Source organism: Coenobita brevimanus, chromosome 40, assembly GCF_032717465.1.
Source record: "Coenobita brevimanus isolate Jiangsu-jjx chromosome 40, ASM3271746v2, whole genome shotgun sequence".
Taxonomy (NCBI): Eukaryota; Metazoa; Arthropoda; class Malacostraca; order Decapoda; family Coenobitidae; genus Coenobita; species Coenobita brevimanus.
Window position 1 is genome coordinate 15,313,766 of NC_136993.1, and position 6,424 is coordinate 15,320,189.

The following is a 6,424-nucleotide window of genomic DNA, read 5'->3' on the forward strand; positions in this document are numbered from 1 at the left end:
CGTAATTATTAACATCAGAACCGATCATAGACCGTTCATATCATTACCACTGGACCTTCCTTATAGCACTTCACCATGGTAACACAACCCATTAAGTCCCCTGTGGGATCACTACAGCTGTTTGGGAAAAATAACGTACTGCAGGACATGCCTACAACCCAATAAAATACACCTGTGACGTTTCACTGACATCCATCAAATTGCCTTGGAGAAGTTAGCGGACAAACAACTAAACGACTGGACATAAACAGAGGCCGGATGTTTCGTATCGGTATATGACGGCCTGACAAAACTGTTACCATCCTGCTTTGTAGGTGTCATCATAGTTGTAGCAATAATAATAATAATAATAATAATAATAATAATATAAATAATAATAATAATAATATAAATAATAATAATAATAATAATAATAATAATATGTTTTTAGGCACGATACAGAGGAGGACAAACACTGACATAGCATGTGTCTACGCAATGCAGAATCTGTTTGCCATGACAGAAGGTTGGGTTGCTGTCAAACATTAATTCAGTATTACTATAACCCTACCATTACCGCATATTATGGCAATGTTTGGTTTTATATGTCACAGCTGTGTTCACGTGTTTCATCAGGGAGATTATGGTGTCTGTCCCCCTCTGTATCATGCCTATTAACATGTGATTACTACTACTACTACTACTACTACTACTACTACCACCACCACCACCACCACCACCACCACTACTCTTATTATTATTATTGTTGTTGTTGTTGTTGCTACAACTATGATGACACCTACAATGCAAGATGATAACAGTTTTGTCAGGTCGTCATATACCGATGCAAGACATCCGGCCTCTGTCTATGTCCAGTCGTTTATTTGTTTGTCAGCTAACTTCTCCTATAATCAGTTTTTTTTTTCTTTTTTTTTTTCTTTTTTTTTTATCGAGGCGAAGATGCATTTGACAGGTTGGTATTGACTGGTTGAATGCAACATGTCCGAATAACATTTACTAACCCAAATTTCCCCCTCAGATATATGTTGTCAGTTAATAATGCAAACGAGTACAGTAGAAAGATTAGGAAGTAATGTTGCATTCAGCCAATCATCACTAACCTGTCAAGTGCATCTTCGCCTCGATACAAAAAAAAAAGAAATTGAGTGTAGGCAATTTGATGGATGTCAGTGAAACGTCACAGGTGTATTTTATTGGGTTGTAGGCATGTCCTGCAGTACGTTATTTTTCCCAAACAGCTGTAATGATCCCACAAAGGACTTCAATGGGTTGTATTACAATGGTGAAGTGCTATGAGGAAGGTCCAGTGGTAATGATAAGAACGGTCTGTGGTCGGTTCTGATGTTAATAATTGTGTCGGAGCTCCATAATATAGGCAAGTTTGGGTCTGTAGCTTTTATAAGAAATGTTAGGAACAGTGCACATCCATGCTGTTGTTGTTAATATTATAATTATTATTATTAATGCATACCACGCATATTCACCGGTAAAGGGTGAACAACATGCATGGTGGCCCAAGGATGAGGTGAGGGGTAGTGTGGTGTCGGAGTGGGGGAGGAGTACTGTCCATGGTGGGTGGGATAGAGGGGGGGTGGTGCAGCTGGGGTAGCGATGCGGGGTAAGTGACGAGTTGTCGACGGTGAGACAGGGACGATGTTGCTAGTAGATACACAGACATAAGGACAATCATATGTATTACTATACAGATTTATAGTGGATTAGTAACAGGAGTAGCAGTAGAAGTATTGTGAGGGAAATTAGACACAATGGGAAAAGGGGAATTAGTAGTGGCAGTGCCAATAATGGTAGTAACAGATTCAGCAGTCTTATGCTAATGTTATGTGGCAAAGATGATGTGAGGAATAATCTAATATAGTAGGGGTTATAGGACAGGACGACTAGGAATCCCCTAAGGAATATAACAGCTCGCAATACGAGGATACGGGAAGTATGAGCAATAAAAAAGGCAGAGACTGAGGAAAAGTAATGCATGTGAGACGAAGCAACAGTTAAGGCCTGGATAACGTGGCTTAGCAGGATACCACAGCTGTATCTTCGTTGTCTCATAATATTTTGTGTTGTTTGCATCTAATTTCATCTGTTTATAGTAAATTATTGGTGAATGCACTCCGCTGCCCAACTCAATGTGGTTTCTTCATCCATATAAAATAATTGCAACATTTATAACCATCAGCACAGCTACTGTGGGAATCAGCATTAAATTAACAATCATTCTATATTATAGCTATAGACAATCCAGGAATAACATATCCACAAAACTGTACCTGCAGTGATATTGACCAGTTGCAGCTTATATACAACTGGCTTGGTGCTTTATCTGCATGATGGGGATCCGAAACAGATGGGTCGTGTCTGGACCAGTTTCACAAGACACCATGGTAACATAGTAGTCTATGTTATAATGTATGCCATGTATGTTACGAATGCATAATCTTTTGCAGGTGAATGGCATGGAAATGTTTCGAATCCAGTGTCATATGGTTTCTCACTATTCGCCTCGTGGCTCAGTTCCAAACTACCACTCACGGTTGTCCGTTCGCCTGCCCTTTCTCTAACCCTGACTTCCAATTCCTTTCACTGAGGGGGGTACAGAAACTTTGGTGCGTGGGTGTACGTGAAAGCCGTTTTCTATGTAAGGTATATTCAGGGGTTTATGCTGGGAAGGTATAGCAATGTTCAGTACACTTTTCTAATTACTTATTACTTCAGCATCTATCACAATTTGTGTGTCTTTCTCACTGTGAATGCATTATCTTACACTTATTTGAAATTACAACCTGACTTCATTATGTACAGTCACGGCACTTACAAGAAGGTATTTACAACTTGACTTCACTATATAGTCCTTACACTTACAAGAAAATATTTATGACTTACACTTACATGAAAATATTTACAAAATGCCTTCATTATGTACTCTGGGTAAGGCACACAGGCAGAGTGAGGCAGAGCGAGTGTGAGTTGGGGAGTGAGTGAGTGTATGGTCTTGACAGCCTGAGGGATGGTAGAGGAACAGTTACCTTACATGCCTGCCAGTTTGTACCCGCGAATCTTGAAAAATGCAGTCACAGTGAAGGGTTTTATTTTAAACTGTTTTAAAACGGCGCTGGCACTGGCTGCGGGATTATGTCAGACCATTTTAAAATGGCACTGGCATGCGGCGGATTAAGTCACTTGGCAATAAGGTGCCAATCGGTTAGTTACCATTGGACAGAGTAACTGGTTTCCTGGTTTTCAGTAAATCATCTGGGATTTCAGTCATTGTAAAAGCACTTGCCTTAAGATCCATGGTTACCATCGTTATAAATAACTAAACAATATAAGCCATAACAGTAATTGTTTGTGACCGATATAAAATATAATCTCAGCCAAATACCTCGATGGCAAGGAAAAATTTATCACAGGAGTTTCAGAAATCTGAGATCTGGAAAAACTAGAATTAACGATCACTTCTTGGAAACAATACATAGCTTGGAGCTAAACTCGAGACAATGCACAAAAGCAAACCCAGGCCACACCGTTGTTAACTAGAAAGCACTGAGAAAGTGCATACCTCCATCAATATCATTGCCATTAAATAGGATCCGGATGCGGATCCTCATCCATTGATATAGGACCCAGATCCGGATCTACTCCCAAATTAAATTCTTTGTTGGTCCATGGTCCACCTTTCAACAAAATTTCATTGATATTCACTGAGAATTTTTGTAGATATTGTGCTGGATGTTCCGGATCCAGATTGATCACAAAAGTTAATGATTTCTTCCTTGGCCCATGGCCCACCCTTCAACAAAAATTCGTCAAGATCAGTTCAAAAAATTTTAGTAATCACAGATCCGGTTCCATGGATATAGGATCGCCATCTGGATCGGACCCAAGATTTAATCAATTCTTTCTTGGTCCGTGGCCCACCTTAGCAGGAAATTTCCATGAAATTCATTGAACTTCTTTTGAGATATTGTGCGAGATACTTCGGATACGCATCCAGATCCAGCCCAAAATTAATCTTTTTTTTTCCTTGGCCCCTGGCTCACCATTCCACAAAAGTCATTAAAATCCATCCATTACTTTTTAAGTAATTTTGCTAACAGACAGACACACAGACAGACAAGCAGATAAGCTAAAGGCCCCCCAAGGGGGCAATCACACCCACAGCGAGCCGATATATAAATCTAGCGTGGCTCGGAATATGTCTCTGTCCTTGACCTATTTTCACCAATTTTGAACTCGAAAGAGATTTTCATCCCTACTACACACCTGTAAAATTTTGTGATTATATCTTGAGCGTTTGCGAAGTTATCGTGGTAGTTTCACCAGTTTTGAAGTCATAGGAGATTTTTTTTCCCTATCACACACCTGTAAAATTTTGTGATGATATCCTGAGCGGTTGTAAAGTTATCGTGGAAACAGACACACAGACAGGCAGACAAACTGAAAACAATACTAGCTTCTCTATCGCAGCTGGTAATAAACCAGCACGAGGTAAAACATAACCTCCTTGGCGATGGTAATAACAGTTAGAACTTTCTGACTGCCTTCCATCTGAAGGCTACAAACTGCAGTGTTTATTGTATCAAAGCTGCTGTAACGAGGCATAGCCGGTGGTGTTGTGGTAAGTACATCGTTTCCACAACTAGATAAACTGGAGGTTGAATCCCAGGCCGGTCAGACTTTTAGACAATGTTTGTTCCCCCCGGCAGAGAATGTTTTCACACTTGTTTGTTTGTTTTTCTGTTGGTAGAATGACTCAAAAGCTGTAAGATTTGGACCAAACTTGGCGGGTAGATAGCCCAAGTCCCAGGAAATAACCGATTAACTTTTGGGACCGATCCGGATCATATTACAAATTTTGGATCCGGAAAACACTTTATGCGAAACCCTAATCAATGATGAGAAATCCTAATCCATTATGATGGGTGATTTGGAAATTTCGTTGCCCTTGTGGGAGAGATGCATTTCACTGAATGCCCTCTAGTTTTTCTTATGTGCATGTTCACACAGCGGCACCTATGGGAACCTGAATGTGAAGCATTGCACGACGTAATGTTGAGGATGGTTGTGACTGGGGGACAAATAATTATCTGATTTAATGTCACGCGGGCAGTCGATAGGCATTACAGCTAAGCTTTCTTGCAATGAAGAGTCAAAAATGCATCACCGCCCCAGCATTACACAATACATATAAGAAACACATTACTGCACAACACAACACATTACAACACAATACAATACAACACAGCACTGCACAGCATAACACAACAAACACAATATAGGAAAAAACAGTGAAGCACAGCAGAAATCAATACATGCCATCACATCATACCATAATTCAATACAACTCAGTTTAGCACAAAGCAACACTGCACAAACAAACACAACAGAGCACATCATAATACTACTCAGCACAATACAACAGAGCACAATACAGTACAAATAGCACAACTGAGCACAGTATAACAGCACAACACAGCATAACAGCACAAAACACACACACACACACACACACACACACACACACACACACACACACACACACACACACACACACTACTGATTGCATAGGGGATGAATACATCTGAAAAAAGTAATTGTAGCCAATTTGTACATGCCACCCAGATCAAACACATGGGAAAGTGACGAAAATGAGGACCTGGCGGAGAGTACAGTTCAGAGTTTAAGAGCATTATTACATAAAATGGAAGAGAAATCGAAAAGAATTATACTAACTGTAGATTTTAATACAAATATAAATTGGAATACTCTAGATATAATAAGCCAAGAAAGCTGTTAGGACCAAAAGCTCCTGGATCTTGTGGAAGAGTTTTTCCTAATGCAACATGTAAGGGAAAGCACCAGAAAAGGAGGACTTGATGTGCCCTCAATGCTAAATCTCATATTTACTAGGCAAGAAAACGATATTGGCAATTTATTATATCACCCTCCATTCGGGAAAAGCGACCATAGATAACAGCAATGAAAGTTACAAAAAAGAGCCTAAACTATAAAAAGGGAAAGTATCATGACCGAAAGAAGTACTTCTAAGAAATTGATTAGGAAAAGGAGCTTAGAGGAGAAGATTTAAATGCTATATATGAAATATTCTGTGAACTTTATGAAATAGGAGTCCAGAAGTACATCCCACAGCACAAAGAAGCAGAAAAGAAAATAAATGGTTCAATACAGAATGTAGAAAATCAAAAGAAAAAAGAGATTTGTTGTGGAATAGATACAGAAGACACAATAGTGAAAGGGCATATAATAATTACAAACAGGCAAGAAACGATTATACAAGAATAAGGAGGGAAGCCTAAAAACAGTTTGAGGATGATATCATAAATGAAAGTAGTGATCAAACAAAGCTATTTTACAGCTACATCAGAGCAAAACCAAAGTAAAAGATACA